Source organism: Lepisosteus oculatus, chromosome 18 (assembly GCF_040954835.1).
Source record: "Lepisosteus oculatus isolate fLepOcu1 chromosome 18, fLepOcu1.hap2, whole genome shotgun sequence".
Classification (NCBI taxonomy): Eukaryota; Metazoa; Chordata; class Actinopteri; order Semionotiformes; family Lepisosteidae; genus Lepisosteus; species Lepisosteus oculatus.
In genome coordinates, this window is record NC_090713.1 from 8,553,460 (window position 1) to 8,572,529 (window position 19,070).

Genomic DNA, 19,070 nt, shown 5'->3' on the forward strand with positions numbered 1-19,070 from the left:
GAACTCTCTCTGGCCACAGCTGAGGGGAAAGCTCACTGGAAACTTGAGTGGGGATACAGACTGCCTGGGAAAGCCTGTACAGATTTTTCTCTGTGATACAGCGGATAAAAATTAATGCGCTACCACTGGTTACCATTAGAGGGCCCAGAATACCAGCAATTACAGCCCTCTAACTTTCATCACATGTATGCTCCACTACAAACACATTAACACCAAAAACAAACACAGAACAGCGGCAGCAACAACAAGTTAAATAACATACATCTTAGAAAATAAATTATACACCATCACTCTGTCTCCTTCATAGATATAGGACAGTAAGCCAGTGGACCCTGCAATCCCAAAAACCCTGCATTGTCACTAAAAATGCTGACAGCCCACAGTGGGGAGTCTTGTGCGCTACCATTGTTGTCAAGTAGTTTGTGTCGGTTTTAGATCCAGCAGAGTCTGTCTGTCCCTTCTGTAGCTCTGTGTGAATTTATGTAGTTTTAATATGTATTTTTTGTTGTTTTAGTAGTTTGTGAATATAATGTTAATGTCAATATGTTTAGGTGAAATGCAAGTCATATTAACATAAGATCACTTTATTGGCCATATACAATTTCTTGAATTAGGAATTTGTCTTTTCGCATACCCCAACTTGCTCTCCATGAGACACACAGACAGGGAGGGAAGCTTGGGGTCAGAACACACGGTCAGCCATTTATAGGACACCCCTGGAGCAGCTGGGGTTAAGGGCCTTGTTCAGGGGCCCAACAGAGTAGGATTCCTCTGCTAGCCACTGGATACGAACCGGCAACTTTCCAGCCACCGGCACAGAGTCACCGCACTGCCCTATATATTGTAATTCAACCAGGTTAAATAAACATATACTGTATTCATTGAACTGGAGGGTACATGTCCTGAGAGAAAAAAAGAGCACTGTGGAGAGATCCGGAGTATACAGATCGGCTAGTGTGCGCGGAGGGGTGAGTTTAAATTTAATTAACAACTGGAGGAAAAGAGGAGAGATTATCGGGAAAAGAGAGAAACAGAATGGACTGGATTGGGACTGGAAAAACGTCTGGAGACGATGTGCAAGGCATTAACATTCATTCTCAAAGAAAACACTCGGCATCTGCGGAGCGTAGTGAAGAGGCAGTAAGTTTCTCGATCGTCAGAGGCTGCGAGTAAACCTGAAGATTTACAGCGGAGAGCAGTGGACATAGGATACACATTATTCTCACCGGACCGTTTGATTTATTGTAGTCAGGACTCAAATCTATTGTACTGTTTTATCGCGGACAAACCTGTCCAAAACTTTACTTTTACTATCCATTAGTAAAACACATTTTTTTTTAAGTTTGTGAAATTACTAAATTTGAGGAATATATCATCTCGTCTCTTTCTCTAACAGTTTCTCTAACAGTTATTTATATATGTTGTTGTGTTTGAGAAATTTCACAATGGAGTGTGGTCTGTACGTGTTTTTCAATTTTATATGACAGAAAGTAAGGAGGATATTTGCTCATTGGGCACAGAAACCTTGTGAAGTCATCTTGTGATCACCGGTAGAATTACGGTTGAAATTCCTGAAAAGTCTTATATAGTCACAAATTGATGGCTGTTTCAGGTGGATGCACTGCCAAATTAAAAGCTTCATTTTTTGTGCAATTGACTGAAGTGGGACGCAACATTGGTCACATTAAGAACCTAGGTCATCCCATGTATTATATTCTGTATGAATTTAATGTTATACCTCTGGTTATAGTTACACGTCCGTGCTGAGAAACAGGCACACTTTCACTGGTACAGTATATCACTTGGTCCCTCCTGACTCCCATGTTGAGTCTCTTGATCCACCTCTTCTCTTATCTTAGTCTGGCCTTCAGCAGCCCTGCTGTTGTGTTCAGGGTGAGTTATGTCAATAAGAAGAGAATTGTACCCAGTGCACTTTCTGCTGGGCCAGGCCCAACTCCTCTTCTACAGGAGCAGGATAAACACAGTCTCAGGTGGAGGGTCTGTAGAGGTGGAGAGTGTTTGAGGGGTTGGTGAAGAGCAGGATCTCTCTTGAATTCCTCTAGTAAAACTGCAGAGATTCTTGTTTGAAGGTATCGGTGTGTTTTGACTTTAATCCCAAATGAAGCTCAAAGGCTACCGAAGTCTGTAGTCGTTGAGGCGAGATATTTTTGAAGAGGTATTATAGGAACAAGTATTATAGTGGATATTTTAAAACTGTGAGGGTCTTCCTTCTGATGTAGTGAAATATTATAAATGTTGGTAAACACAGGAGCCAGTTGATCAGCACAATAGCTGAGGGCTGCAGCTGACAAATTGTCTGGGCCTGTGGCTTTCCTTTTATTTTGTTTTTTGAAGATTGCTCCTAGTTCGTCAGTGTGGATGGAGAAAGAAAAAGGACGAAAATGAAAGTAATGAGGAGGCCAAATCAAAAATTCTACGAGTGACTGTGTCATTCGAAAGGGGCAGCAGGTTAAGCTGTTTAGCAGCTTTTTCTTCACACATAATATGTGTTATGTCATGTCCCTGGAGAACTCACCGCCTTAATCAACTCCTTCACATTCCAGTGCAGTTTCCAATTAACTAATCAGACACACCTTCTTCCACCCGCCTACTTAAACCAACCTGACACACCACTCCTTGCTCAGTATTGGGTTTCACCTAGCTAGAGCGTCCCCGTTCCCCGTTCCCCGTTCCCCGTTCCCCGTTCCCCGTTCCCCGTTCCCCGTTCCCCGTTCCCCGTTCCCCGTTCCCCGTTCCCCGTTCCCCGTTCCCCGTTCCCCCTGGATCTCAACTTTGTTATGGTGGATTTACTGGTTTTTGACCCTGGCCTGACCTCCTGACCCACGTTTTTGGATAAACTCCTGCTGGTACTTTTGAGTTCAGAGGATTTTGCTTTGGGTCCTTCTTCCGCAATACGTGTCAGCTCTTTTCCAAATGGTAATCAAAGTTCTTCACAAATAATGTGCGGCTTACCTGCTTTAGCAATCCGTAAGCTTGCATTTTCCCCCGTTTCTGTTTCAGGAGTCCGTCTCAGAAGTTAAAAGAAGTTTTTATTTCGTGCGCATGGGAGCGAAACACAGAGATGCTTGGTGTATTTTTCTCAAATTAACCTAGAACAGTTTTAAAATATTTTTCTGTTATCTATCACGCTTTCCACTCACATTCTCCTACTTCCCTATTTGCTGGAGATAACGTTTTTTTAAATACAATTATTAATTTATGTTCGGAGCATGCATTCCTATACAATGGTATAGAATTACATAGTAGCTCTTGTGTCCACTCAAGTATTAGCGTGCCCTGTATCATAGTACGTGGCTGCGTATTTGACACATAAACTAATTTTATTCAATTAGAAAATGAAGAAATAATTGTGTTTATGAGAAATCTAATTCCTTATTCTTTTAAACAGTGAGATTTCAGCTGCAAAAGATAGCAACAGAGACAGCACTAGCACTGCTTGCCATAGAAGTTCAGGAAAGGGTGAATTAAGCCATAATGCAATAATTCGGTGACCAGTAATAACAGTTTAAAATGTGCATAGATTAATGTAAACATGCTGGAAACTTCACAATTAAAGAGCTCTGTAGGAAAAGAAACAAAAGATAGAGAAAACCCAAGCTTTTTAAGGCTGAAACTAAAATTCAGTCTAACAAATTAAGGCAAATTAAAATTTAGGATATAAAAATTTGGGGGGATGTAAATAAATACAAAAATGCACATGAGCAAAACGTTTTAGAAATGGAGCTGGTGTTACTTTGAAATAAGCAAACAGAAAAATGTCATGACCAGACACAGTGCAGAAGAGGGATGCAGGGACACTTGCAAAGCTTAGATATACGGTACAAGAAATCACAGAAAGCTGTGTTTTACAAAAGAACGTCTGAACCTGAAACAGATTTGGCAGCGAGTGAGGCGCTTGAATAATCAGGTGCATTTTTGGCAGGGTGAGAATGAAGGTTTGATGAGATAAAGAGTCAGAAAATTAACTACAGATGCAGCCATTCAAAATGCGTGGGCGATACCGCATTATTTTGCGGTACGCTGTACACAGTCTACCGCAAGCTACCGGTAAATACCGCGAGTTACCGTAAATTCTCCTATAATACGACAAGCAAAATAACAGTATCCGGAATTTCCGCAAGGTGGAGCTAATAAAGCTCAACCTCTCATGTTTGAGCTGTGGCCATCAAAGTCTTTAACGAAGATATTACTAATAGTATTAATAATGAATGACCTTGGACAAGCTGTAAGTGTAAACTCAAAGTATTGCCCTGGTCAACATTCTTTTTTTCATTGACCGTCTTTGTAAAAGTAACACCACAGCATTTCGCAATCACGCATTTGTTTCCAATCATGCAAAGTACAGTAATTTTTGAGAATCGATTCACCATGCCTTTCACATGCTCATAAAAGAGATTGATTTAGGAACATAAACATATTACCATATGAAAACTGTACTGTATACAGTATGTATATGTATATTTAATGTCTTAACTGTGCCCGTTTAAGTATTGAATATTCATATCTAATTTTACCACTGAAGGGAAATCTTAGTAGCTGAGCATAAAAAGAATAGGAGCATACTGCAACGCGTGTGAAGGCCATAAACGATATTAATTTTGGAACATAAACATACAGTATATGGCTGGTCTCGGTACTTTAAAGAAAACATACACGAAACATGGTTTCATTATGACCAGAATCGGTCTTGAGATATTTTTAACTTGATTTACAGTATTTGAGAGGTATGTCTTAACACCGATACTACAGTGCGTAAATACTGCTCACGTATATGTTTCTAGGTTTAAATTATGCATTTCATACGGTCAAATTACTTTTGAGCAACTAATAAGAAGCGCGAAACAGTATGCATTTTAGTTTCGTTTTGTGCTTTTAACAATGTCGCCATGGATTGATTAGAGATATCAAGTACATACAAGTAATTTTTTTAATGTTGTAGTTCGTCTTGTAAAAATGTTACGAGTACATCATCTATCAACAATAACACAGGTTCTGTTTCCATATTGCGGATTTTGGTTACGTAATATTATTTTCTGGATTTCACGTTGTGAGTATATCATTTGGGCAAACAGAGCCGCAAAGAAGTACATTATGGGTTGTTGTTTTTTTTTTTTGCAGTTTTATCTAGAACAAGCGATGCTTAAACCTTTGTCTGATTTTTTGTGAAACTATCCACAAGACAGTTACAGTACCTAGGAGTTGACTTCAGTGATGTCACTGATGGGATGTTTCTAAAAATCCATCCTCTGTAAAACGTCTTCTCTAGTTGTCCTGCATATGTATTCGCTAATGAAGCTGTGTGTTCTGAGCCAGGATCTCTACATTTCTGTATGAACCAGCTTAGAGGGCTAAAGACAGCTTGTGTTTAAATTGAGTGTAAGGCAATTTATGCTTCTAAAGTCATGGTCAGCATTTATTATTGTACTGTGCTGTAAACTTGTTCTGTGCCTAGTCACATTATTTTATAGCGTTTTTATAGTGTTATCAAATCCAGTGGCGCTGTGTGTTAGTTTCCTGACTCCCATGTCACATGGTCTGTGATTGAATCCCATGGAACTATGACTTTATTTTTTAACAAACATTTCTTTGAAAAAATGAAACGTTTCCCTTGGTCAGAGATTAAATAAAACCTCACTCGCACCAAACAAATTTCTATTTCTAAATATCACAACATGATTGAATTTAAGTCTTTTTAATAACAATGAATTGTCACCTATGCGTTACAAAATAAACATTTATATTGATTTGAATCGCGTTTTGAACCAGCTACCAGTTAACACTGTACTTCCTACTTTGAAAATACCTGTAAAACCGGTTTAATTCGTCACAGCCAGCACTCCGGCAGAGAGGGGGTTGTACTCGTAAAGTAGAAGCAGGCGAGATTTCCAGCGAAAGACACCTCCCCCCCCCCCCGCCCCATACTATTCAAATTGTATTACAGCATTGTAATTACACATTGTAATTGTATTACACATTGTACATATGCTTAAAAGAGAAGAGAGAAAACGCAAGCCTTCTTCAGGTGTGAGGGTCTTCTGCTCAGAATGAAACGCTAAAATGTAATGTAGGCTCTGAATGGGTTCAATTATGATTTGGGCTTGATTAAGGTCGCTGCCTTTCATCTAAAACCCTACTTGAATCCTTCTAAACTAAAAATCAGTGTTAGTGAGTTCTAAATAAAGAGGTATCCAGGTAACAGTGAAACGGGCGGACAGTCTGGGGAGATCAACCGTTTTCCATGTAAATAGTTCCCTGGTTCCGCACCCCTTGGTGTTTCTCTCGCTCTCTCTCGGGTCACCTGATCATTAGCTCGAAAGATTTCAGTGCTTTGTGTATATTCTTATGGTAGTGGGAGCAGGGTGTGTGGGAACAGGTTTGGTTGAAATTGCATTGGAGATCTATGTTCTTCACACCTGAAAGATTTTCTCTGAAAGCATTTTCTTCGCAGTTTAGCCGATCTTGTTACAGCATGTTACAGTTTACTATTATTAACCATATTAATTTTAAGTGCTTAATGCCATTTTTTGACCAGGCACGAATATTCTTAAGTCCATATTTTCGCAAGGGAATCAGTGCGAATTGCAATACTAACTAAATGACCGCAGGCACTTTCCACCCCCTCTGCCAGCAGGAACATTCCTATTCTTAGCTCAGCAGCTCATTACAAACCGGGTTTTTTTACACACCGATACAGCTTTGCGTTGTGAATCTGTTTTTCCGTGTTTACAAAGAAAGTGGAATACAGTGATACTACCTGCTATACAGATACATATGTTTAGATATTTAGACCCTTAATTAATATAATTTTTAATAATAATGATTATAATGATAATAATGATAATCGGCCAGTGAAAGCTCTGTTGTCCTTCACATCAATGCCTGAAACATTTTACCGAACCCAGGATTTTACAGAGAGGGAGGAGGCGCGGAGCTCAGCAGTACAGAACGAACATTCTGCTGCCTGGAGCGCTTATGGCAGCAATCGCGTCTGCATTTATAACTTAGTTTTTAAAATTAATTAAGCAATACGAAGCATCTCTTTTTACTTTTAAGTCCCTTAATTATCATTAAGCACAGCTTTCCAAGCTCACCACTTAGACTACTTTTTGATACCATCCTTAGTCAAACCAGAAACGTGTTGTTCTGTCTAATGACATTACAAGTGGAAAGATTACAGATTTTAATCGTCTTTAATTTTGTTACGTTATACATTTTAGAAACGTTTCATCCATACAAACACCACAAAACTATTTTCGATTGTATTTCTGAATGGTATGTTACACTTAGTTCACTGTTTTAAATACATCTAATTAAGAAAGTTAGGTGTTAGCATAAACTATTAGCAATCAATAATTGTAACAACCACTAACCAGCCCAGACCAGCTCCGAAGAGGTCTAATCAGTCCCAGCAGGTGGGTGATAATTACAAACGCCGCCGCACGTGTTAATTCTCTTCAGACGTCTTACCGTGCGGCAGGCTGCATTATTTAAGCCGCTCTTACTCGCATATCAATGCTCGGTATTGAGTTCCCTACTTGTGGCTCTACCTAGCGTTTCTTGCACTTTGCCTTCTGGATTTTCTGACCTCATCGTTTTGCCTTCGGACTACGTTTCTTGCCTTGCCCCGTGGATTGTTTACTACCGGTGATTATTTTTGGTATCGACCCTGTTGCTCTTGTCCCGACCACGTATCTGTCTCTCGTTTTGGATTGTTCGCCACCAGTGCTGTTTACTGATCTTGACCTACCTTTCGCCTCCGGATTACGACCCAGCTCCTGGATAGCTCTGTCCGCCTACTCACCGCCCCAGGAATCCTGCATCTGCATTGGATCCTTTCATCACAACCCAGCCATCGTTACAGAATACCGAGCTAACAGTATGGATCCGCGGATGCGCAAGCTCTTCGTTCTCTTCTCCACCAGCACTCCCAAGCTCTAACTCAGTTACAGCAGTCGGTTCAACTGCTTACCAATCACGTTGCCTGGCTTTCGTCCCCCCCAGCGCCCCCGGCACCTTCAACAGCTCCTCCTGCAGTTTCTTCCGCACAAGCCGCGGCCCCGCCCACCCCTCCCTCAACCTTACCGTTTGTTCTTCCTGAAAAATATGACGGTAATCCTTCTGGTTGCAGAGGCTTCATTACTCAATGTTACCTCTCTTTTCATCTGCATCCGGAGCGTTTTCCTACGTCGCAAGAACAGATTGGTTTTGCGATCTCCCTGTTGACAGGCAAGGCTTTAGATTGGGCTTCCGTTTTTTTTACCAGAGCTGACCCGCAACCCATGGATTTCAACGGCTTTGCGGAACGTCTTCAGGCACGTTTTTCGCAAAACAATCTGGACTTGGTTCACCTTCGGCTCTCGGCGATTCAACAGGGTGATAGACCTCTACAGGACTATGTGGAAGAATTTCAGTCTCTTGCCACAGAATCCGCCTGGAACCCAGAGGCGCTGGTTTGCCTTTTTTGTAAGGGTTTGTCAGAGGAGTTAAAGGATCACTTGGTGTTCATGCCAATTAACTCTCATTCCCTGGAAGCAGCAATCTCCCAGGTCCTGGAATTGGACACCCGCATCAAAATCCGGAAAGCAGACAGACTCACTGGAAGCAGATATGGTCCTCCTGAGGCATCGCTTCCTGCTTTGCCAGCTCTGCCACATGCTCCTCTTTCCCTTCAAGAAAAGGAAAGGCGCCGCCGGGAGGGACGATGTTTATACTGTGCCTCCCCTAAACATCGGCTTGCTGCTTGTCCTTCAAGACCTTCGTCTGCACCTCGTGCTCTACCGCAGCCTTCAGCTAAGGTCAGCAGTGCTGTTTTTTCCTCTGCCTCTTCGGGCACGCTGTTTCTGGCGGAATTGTCATGGTCTGATATTCATCTTCCCCTGTCAATTTTTGTTGATTCAGGTGCAGAAGGGTCATTCATAGACGCTTCCTTCGTCCACCGATGGAATATCCCCGTGGTCTCTGTATCACCCCCCGTCAGCATCCTAGCCCTGGATGGTTCTCCACTCACCCCTGCTCAGGTTTCTCTACAAACCATCCCACTCTCTCTCAGGGTGGGGGCCACTCATACAGAAGAAATCTCATTTCTTCTCCTGGACTCGCCTGCATACCCGCTAATCCTGGGCCTTCCCTGGCTCAGGAAGCACGACCCCCACATCTCCTGGGCCAAGAATGAGATCATTGCCTGGAGTCATTTTTGCCATGCTAATTGTTGTCGTCTCCCTGTTAAGGTCTCCGCCGCTATTCTCCCTGTGGATGCTCTACCTTCCATTCCACCTCAATATATTCACCTGAAACAGGCATTCGACAAACAACGGGCTCTCTTGCTTCCCCCTCATCGAACTTATGACTGTGCCATCGATCTATTGCCAGGATCACTCCCCCCCAAGGGTCGCATTTACCCTTTAACCCAAAAGGAGAATCAGGCCTTACAGGACTACATTAAGGAAGCCCTGGACTCTGGTTTTATTCGCCCCTCCTCTTCTCCTGCCTGTGCTGGTTTCTTTTTTATCGAAAAGAAGGATGGCTCATTGCGCCCATGCATTGACTACAGGGGGCTGAACTCAATCACAATTAAACATCGCTACCCTCTGCCTCTAATTCCAGCGGCTTTGGAGTCCTTACGTGGAGCCACCATCTTTTCAAAACTGGATTTACGTGGGGCTTATAATCTTATTAGGATTCGGGAGGGGGACGAATGGAAGACGGCTTTTATGACTACGCATGGGCACTATGAATACCAAGTCATGCCCTTTGGCCTTGTCAATGCTCCAGCTGTCTTCCAGTCTTTTATGAATGATATTTTTAGGGATATTATTGGTAGCTTTGTCCTGGTATATCTTGATGACATTTTGATTTTTTCTACCGACCCTCAGGATCATGTCCGCCATGTACAGGAGGTCTTGTCAAGATTGATTGACAATAGGCTCTATGCTAAGTTGGAAAAGTGTGTGTTCCATGTTTCCAAGATCCATTTCCTCGGTTACAGTATCTCTCCTCTGGGTGTGGCAATGGACTCATCGAAGGTAGCAGCTATTAACGACTGGCCAGTCCCGCGCAATCTAAATCAGATACAGCGTTTTCTGGGTTTTGCTAACTTTTACAGGCGGTTCATAAGGAATTTTAGTTCAGTTGTTGCACCCATCTCTGCTCTAACTCGCAATCAACCTGGCCGAGGCAAGTGGAACACAGAGGCGGATAAGGCATTCCTACGCTTAAAGCACCTTTTCAGCACCGCTCCTCTTCTCCGTCACCCAGATCCCTCCCGGCCCTTTGTAGTGGAAGTGGATGCCTCTGCCTATGGGGTTGGGGCAGTCCTCTCCCAGCGTCAGGATGAAGGACAGGTTCTACATCCATGTGCCTTCTTCTCCAAGAAGCTCTCTCCTGCCGAAGTGAATTATGATGTGGGTAATCGCGAGCTCCTTGCAATCAAGCTGGCCCTTGAGGAATGGAGGCACTGGCTGGAGGGGGCTCAGCATCCTTTTGTTATTATCACGGACCACAAGAACTTGGCCTACATTCAATCGGCTAAACGCCTCAATTCTCGTCAAGCTCGCTGGTCTCTGTTCTTCTCGCGCTTCAACTTCATGATCACCTATACCCCTGGATCTAAGAATGGTAGGGCGGATGCACTTTCCAGGCTTCACGATCCCCCGGATTTGGATTATGCACCCGAACCGATAATTTCAACTGACCGTGTCGTGGCAGCAGTTCGTTGCTCGATTGAGGATCAAGTCAAGCGGGCCATGGACAAGACTACCATCCCCCTCCATTGCCCCGTGGACAAACTATTTGTGGTGGATAATTTACGTTCGGCGGTTTTACAGTGGAGCCATGATTCACGGTTCGCAGGCCACCCTGGGGTCAAACGTACGTTGGATCTCCTGAGTAAGGACTTCTGGTGGCCTACCATGAGGGCGGATGTAGCAGAATATATTCGAGCATGTCCTACCTGTGCCAGAACCAAGACCCCGCGTGCCAGAAAGATGGGTCTCTTGCACCCCCTCCCGGTCCCCTACCGCCCTTGGTCTCACATAGGGGTGGATTTCATCACGGATCTCCCCAACAGTCAAGGTAATACGGTTGTCATGGTGGTCTCGGATCGATTTTCCAAATCAGCCCACTTTGTTCCGCTTTCAGCCTTACCCACGGCCCAGGAGATGGCAATGTTGTTTGTCCAGCACATATTTCGTCTTCATGGTTTGCCCAGGGATGTGGTCTCAGACAGAGGTCCCCAGTTTATCTCGGCCTTTTGGAAAGCTTTTTGTCAAGCCCTGGGTACTCATGTGTCCTTAACGTCGGGATATCACCCTGAAGCCAACGGGCAGGTGGAGAGAACTAATCAGACGCTCCTGGCTTTCCTTAGAGCCTTCACTTCATCTTCCCAAGATGATTGGTCATCTTTACTTCCTTGGGCAGAGTACGCTCATAACTCCCTTACATCCTCCTCCACAGGCATCTCCCCCTTCCTTTGCTCCTTAGGCTACCAACCTTCCCTCATCTCAGATGCCCCTCTGGTTACGACAATTCCTTCTTTGAGACAATACATCTCGAAGTTAAGGAGGATCTGGAAGGTGGCTAGGACATCTCTCCTCAAGTCTACTCAGCGCCAGGCCGCTTTTGCCAACAGACGTCGTAGACCTGCCCCTAGGTTCAGGAAGGGTCAGTTCGTCTGGCTGGCCACAAAGAACTTACCCTTGCGCCTATCCTCCAAGAAGCTAGGTCCCAAGTATATAGGCCCTTTCCGGATCCTCTCTCGAATTACACCGGTCACCTACCGACTAGCGCTCCCCCCCACTTTCAGAATCCATTCTGCCTTCCACGTCTCTCTTCTGAAACCATTTCACCGTTCACCCCTGGTGGCCCCTCCTGCTCGTCCTCCACCTCCTCGTACTGTTCAGGGGCGTCCGGCGTATACTGTTAATAAGATCCTGGACTCGAGATGGCACCTTAATACTTTGCAGTATCTTGTGGATTGGGAAGGGTATGGACCAGAGGACAGATCTTGGGTTCCAGAAAGGGATATTCTCGATCCAGCGCTCATCACTGACTTTCATCGCAATTTTCCACAGCGACCATCTCGGGCGTCGGGAGCCGCCCGTGAAGGGGGGGGTACTGTAACAACCACTAACCAGCCCAGACCAGCTCCGAAGAGGTCTAATCAGTCCCAGCAGGTGGGTGATAATTACAAACGCCGCCGCACGTGTTAATTCTCTTCAGACATCTTACCGTGCGGCAGGCTGCATTATTTAAGCCGCTCTTACTCACATATCAATGCTCGGTATTGAGTTCCCTACTTGTGGCTCTACCTAGCGTTTCTTGCACTTTGCCTTCTGGATTTTCTGACCTCATCGTTTTGCCTTCGGACTACGTTTCTTGCCTTGCCCCGTGGATTGTTTACTACCGGTGATTATTTTTGGTATCGACCCTGTTGCTCTTGTCCCGACCACGTATCTGTCTCTCGTTTTGGATTGTTCGCCACCAGTGCTGTTTACTGATCTTGACCTACCTTTCGCCTCCGGATTACGACCCAGCTCCTGGATAGCTCTGTCCGCCTACTCACCGCCCCAGGAATCCTGCATCTGCATTGGATCCTTTCATCACAACCCAGCCATCGTTACAATAATATTAAATTTAGCACTGTAATAAGCTGTTGCACTTTCCCCCGCATCTTGTAAAAATATATTTTCATTGTTCAAATATACATTAAGTCTGACTATCATATAATAAATTATATACAAAACTAAAGAAAAAATAGGGTTAAATATAATTCAAAATATTTTGCTAACAATGTTAACTGTTTATGAATAATAAAATGTATTAACTAAGGAGTAGGATGGCACAGTTGTTAGTATGTTTTTTGTTTTGTTTCTTTTTCATAAATACAACAGTAGTACCTGATGTCTCAGTGGCTTTCAAAATTAAATTATGCATGCAAACCTGTGAACTAGAAAGATAACTAAGATATCCATCCATTTATAATGGTGGCGAAGTGGTTAGCATTGCTATCTTGCAGCACTGGGGTCCTAGGTTCAATTCCTGCCATCCTGTGTGTGTGGGGTTTACATGTTCTCTCTGGGTTACATGGTTTTTCTCCATATGTTTGATATGACTCCCTCTAGCACTCCAAAACATACTGGTAAGTTAATTGATTTATGGGAAAACTGGCCCTGGTGTGTGTTTGTTTGTGTCTGTCTGTCCTATGATGGACTGGCGCTATGTCCAGGGTGTATTCTGCCTTGTGTCCGTTGCTTACTGGGATAGGCTCCAAATCCTCTGTACTGGATAAAGAGATTAGAAATGGATGGAAGTAAAGGCACTGTGTGGATGGAACTATACACAGTGTTAGAAACCCACTATGAAATGGCAGCATATCACTGAGGATAAATGATTTTATAGTGCTGGCTTAAGGAAACAGCCTTTTCACCTCTCATGCACATCAGTATCCATACCTAGTTAGTTATTTAAACAAATTGCCTCTAATTATAAACATCTTAATATGCTGGCTCTGTGGATCCGCATCAGCTATGTTTGCCCATTCCTTCAATTCAAGTGCATCCAACACACAGTTCAATGCCAGCAACTACACATAATCTAAAATACAATCCTTATTTCAGTATCTATGTAAGCATATAGTCTGTTAACTTCATCATCTTCATCAAAAGTATGCCTAACCCCATTAGGAAGTGTTCTTGTTATAAGTGTATTCCTCAGCTTTCCCCAAATTATCTTCTTCTTACTAACATCTCTAGTCTTTTATCCTGCAATAACTCAGCCAACACTTAAATCTCCAAAAGCTGCTTGTGTTCATTTCTTTAAATCACAAATATCATGTGTAAATACTGGTCATGTAATACTCTGCATTTTGGAATAATAGTTTATTTTAAAGGGAACTAGAGAAACTAAGAACTGGAGAAATCAAGAAAGGCTTTTTTTCTAGAATTAATAAATGCACATCAGAATATGACAGCAAGAATCCTATCAGGGATGCATTACACCTGTTTTCAAGTCCTTGCACTGGTTACCTATCAGATTTCGAGTCAACTTCAAAATCCTTATCCTCCGTATATACTGTCCTACAACTGTTATTATTGATCACCGAATTATTGTACTTGACATGACTTCATTCAGCCTTTCCTGAACGTCTATGACAGGCAGAGAGAGTGCTATTTCTGGTGCGATCTTTTGCAGCTGACATTTCACTGTTTTAAACGAACAAGAAATTAGATTGCTCATAAATCACTTATTCTATATAAACACAGCGTAATTGCCCTCCGAAAATCCTCTTTTTCTTGTTCGTTTTAGAGACCTTGATCGAAACTGATTTTAGATGTCAGAAAGGATTTATTTTCTCTGTATTTCCTACATTGCTTTGTCGAGATTTTAACTTTATATCTAACTTTATATCTAGGCTCAGATTTCAACTATAAATCGTACAGTAATTAATAGCAGTAAATACTGATGTTTTTCGCCCTCTTACCACAAAAATATATGTTTTGTAGTTGGGATTAACTTTATTTCGTACGCGTAGCTACTCCGATTCGGACACCAAACAGTTAAAGATGGCGGCAAATCAGACACCCAGAGGGGGGGGGGGGGGGGCGTCTTCTTGCCTCCATAACTAAAATGCCAAATAGGAGTGGCTTAAGCGACATACACAGTCGTGTAACTGACAGTTTGAGGTAGCCTATCGTGTAAATTTCGCTTTGTTGATGATAGGTTAAGCTTTCGAAACTCTGCCCCAAAGTCATGTGACTGATTTTTCGCCCTGTTTCGTTGGTTAAACGCAATGATCACAAGCACCACCATGGTAACTGGGATGTGTCGTTTTTAATTCCGTTTGAATTATAACTGTACGTACTGTCTTCATATTTAAAGCCAGGGCTTTAAAGAGAAGGCGCGCCAAAAAATGTCGGTGCCGTCGTCTCCGCTTTAAAGGTACCCCCGTGCCGGAAGAATTTGACCTCAGAACGTTTGCCCAGCGTAGTTATAGTGGACATAAAAACAAGAGTTCGCTGGCATTATATCCTAGAAGACACAGACCGGCGCCAGACCGGTAAATGCCTGATGAACTAGGGATTGGACAGTTTCCAAGTGCTTGTACAATCGATGGAAATGTTCAAATAAATGTGCAAAAGAAATAAACAAAATAATCATTTATTTCTTTATCATATTGGCTAGCTAATGTCCTCTCTTTGCTAGTTAGTGGCTGTGTTTCTGCGTTGGGTAGCAATGGGTGACTGTAAACAGCTTAATTTTCGTGTTAAATAATTTTTAAAAATTACAATTCATTCTATACAGCAATCACATATTTGGGTACCGTTTCATAAAACTTTCATGCTTAAAATGTTTAGGGAGAAATGGAAGACTGGTGTGTATTTTTTCTTTAAACTATCAAGACCAGCCATACACTGTACAGTTTATGTACATACAGTAATGTTTATGTTCCTAAATTCATATCGTTTATGACCTTCAGATGCGTTATGCTCCTCTTCCTTTTATGCTCAGCTACTAAAATTTCCCTTTAGTGGTAAAATTCCATATAAATATTCAAAACTAAGCGGATTAAAATGTGCACAGTAAAGACATTAAATGATTAAATCTTTTCACTACCAACCAATGCACCACGAGTGCCCCTGTCGGTCATTTTGGCCAGCCAATCACTTACCGCGGTGCCCTCCGGTGCCCTGCGGGTAGGTTACTGTTTTTACCGCTCATTTTGAATGGCTGCATCTGTAACATGAAAAACAGTAATTTTATCAGAAAGCCTTAAAGTATATGAGTTAGTAGCAAACATGGTTTCATGGAAGACTTCTTAAATAGTTGAACATTCATTATAGCAAGTCAGTTTTTGTTTGCCACACATAAAAGACATTTTTCAAAGAAAGTAATTTAGCCTGTCAGTAATGGAACCACTAAATAAAGACATAAAAATATAAATCCTATACAATGTAGCAGAATGAATTTAGGACTCAGCAGCTGTCAAGTTAAGATCAGTGTAAATTTTGTCACTGTGTTGGTGTAAAATGGTAACAGTGAAAACAGGTATTTAGAAATGACTCATTTTGAGAAGGAGATTATAATTATAAATCTAACAGGATAGGGAAAGCACAGGAAATATGTACAGTGTAATTGATCAGATCATTATGCAAAGCCATTTAGCAAAGATGGTGTGAGAAGAGTGACAAACCAGTATAGTTTTGATCTTTTTTTTTCTGAACCAGGGAAAATCTGATCATGTTTCTCTATAACAATAACAGTAACTGTAAACTTTATTTTATATAGCACATATCCAAGCATCTCAAAACAATATAGCAGGTGTAAAAACAGTTATGAAGACCACGAGTTACAAAGTAAATACATATAAGAAAGACAAGCAGTTAGAAGTGCTACCGAAGTTAGAAAATGAAGCAGATACAGACACTAAAAGGAAGGTTTTGAGGTTAGATTTAAATGCACTCAGGGTAGGTGACTCTGATATCACTGGGGATACAAATCCAGAGCTCTGGGGTATAGCTAGAGAAGGCCCTGTCACCCACAGAATGTATATGTTCTTGAGGACAGCTAGAAGACCAGAGTCAGAGGGACAAAGGATGCAGATAAGCCAGATAGGTATTGAATGAGGATGAGGATTTTGAAGTTGACTCGAAACCTGATAGGTAGCCAGTGCAAGGACTTGAAGACAGGTGTAATGTGATTGCTTGTTTGCGACCTGGTCAAGATTCTGGTTGTCATATTCTGAACATATTGGAGATTGTTTGGTGTGGATTTAATTACCCCAGTGAACAAGATGTACAGTCATCAATTCTAGAAAAAGAAGCCCTTTTAGTTTCTCTAGTTCCCTTTAAAAGAAACTAAATCAGTGTGATGTTCCATAATGCAGCTTTTTTAATGCTATACATGGCCGGTATTTACATATGATGTTTGTGATTTAAACAAATTAATACAAGCAGTTTTTGAGGATTTAAGTTAGTCTGACTTATTGCAGGGAGCAAAGCATTAGGAGTTATGTTCAAGCTAGTAACAGCGTGTCTGAAGAGCTCTTGCAAAATAAACAACATATTGTATGCAAAATAACAGCATACAGGTATATTAGAAATGAATGCAAGGTACAGTATATGGATATTCAAGGTATGGTTAGAATATGAGATGCCAGGTTGCAGACACTGAAGTAGAAGGATGGAAAGGTTGAAAAAGAAGCAAGGGAGGATGTATGGACAAAAGATCTACTAGCGGTAGAGTTAAGAAAGTAAGAGGAGCTTTGAACAGTGAGGAAGAAATAAATGAACAACACAGAAGCTGGAATGTTGACCTGAAACTTCCTGTAGTAACAGTATAGTTGAAATGAGGAATGAAGAGTAGTTGAGACAGGGATGAAAATTACAATGGGATTTTCAGTTTCTCAAAGTAGTAGAAAATGATTAATCTAGAATAACTGAAAGTGTTATCTGCAGGCTGCAAAAAATGGCAGGTACAGTAAAATTAGACAAAGATTGTTTGCTACCATGTAGTAGATAAACAGACACAGGTTAAAAGTAAGTTCTCATGGAGCATGTTAAGACTAGAGATGTACAGGTAGGTAGGAAAAAGATAATTTGGGGAAAGTTGAGGAATACACTGATAACAAGGACACTTCCTAAGAAGGTTAGGCATGCTTTTGACAAATGGACAGGAGATGTTACAGACTGCAGGGGAAGGTGATAAAGTTAACAGACTCACTGAATATCCACTGTTGAATGTTTACAGTACATAGATACTGAAATGAGGATTGTATTTTAGATTTTGTGAAATTGCTAGCGTTCAACTGTGTTTTGGATGCACATCAATTGAAGGAATGGGCAAACATAACTGATGCTGAGCCAGCATCTGAAGATATTTATATTTAGAGGCAATTTGTTGATTTGTTGTCCGACTAGTTATGGATACTGATGTGCCAGAGAGGTGGAAAAGCTGTTTTTGTTAAACCAGCACTATAAAATAATTTATCCTCAGTGAGATCCTGCCATCTCATAGTGGGTTTAATCACTGTGTATAGTTACACAATTCCTTTAGTTCCATCCATTTTCTAATCTCTTTATCCAGTACAGGGGAGCTGGAGCCTATCCCAGCAAGCAACGGACGCAAGGCAGAATACACCCAGAATACATCACAGGGCAGACAAACAGACAGAAACACACACTCAGACACTCACACGAGTGAGTGTGGCTTATTAGTATTTCCATAAGCCAATTAACCCTACCAGTATGTAGGTACCTGTAGAGTACTTGGAGAAAACCCACATGAACCCAGAAAGAACATGCAAACTCCACACATACTGTACCACAGGAATTGAACCTGGGGCCCCAGCACTGTAGGATAGCAATGCTAACCACTGTGCTACCATTAGAAATGGATGGATAGCTTAGTTATCTTTCTAGTTCACAGATTTGCATAATTTAATTTTGAAAGTCACTGAGATGTCTGGTGCAACTGTTGTATTTATGAAAAAACTTACCAAAAGCATGCTAAACACTGCCACCCTATTCCTTAGTTAATACATTTAATTGCTATAAACAGTTAAGACTGTTATTAATTGTTGATAGCAAAATATTTTAAAATATATTTTATCCTTATATATTTTTCTTTACTAATTCTGTATTTTACATATTTTCCAATCCTCGGATTTAACGTACATTTGAACAATGACTTGTATTTCAAATATTGAACTAAGTTAGACATAACATTCAGAAATACAATCGAGAATAGTTTTGTGGCATTTCTTTTGATTACACTTTGCTAAAATTGATAAAAACCTAAAGGCGATTAAAATCTATAATCTTTCCACATGTCATGTCATTAGGAAGTACAATAAGCTCCTGCTTTGTTTAACAATGCTTTAAAAAATAAATATAATTGGTGAGAAAGTAGCTATCCTTAATGATAATTAAAGGACTGAGAGTCAAAGGAAATGATTTACGTTGCTTAATTTGAAAACCTAAATTATAAAGGCAGATGCGTTCCAGGCTGCAGACGGCTCATTCTGTATTACAGAGCTCCGCGCCTCCTCCCTCTCA

General features: G+C 41.6%; 1 protein-coding gene across 1 annotated transcript in view; it reads left to right on the top strand.

Moving 5' to 3' along the window:
* Window positions 1–19,070, top strand: part of LOC107076301 (protein NLRC3-like) — a 369,350-nt gene that overhangs the window by 55,123 nt on the left and 295,157 nt on the right. The window lies entirely within an intron of this gene.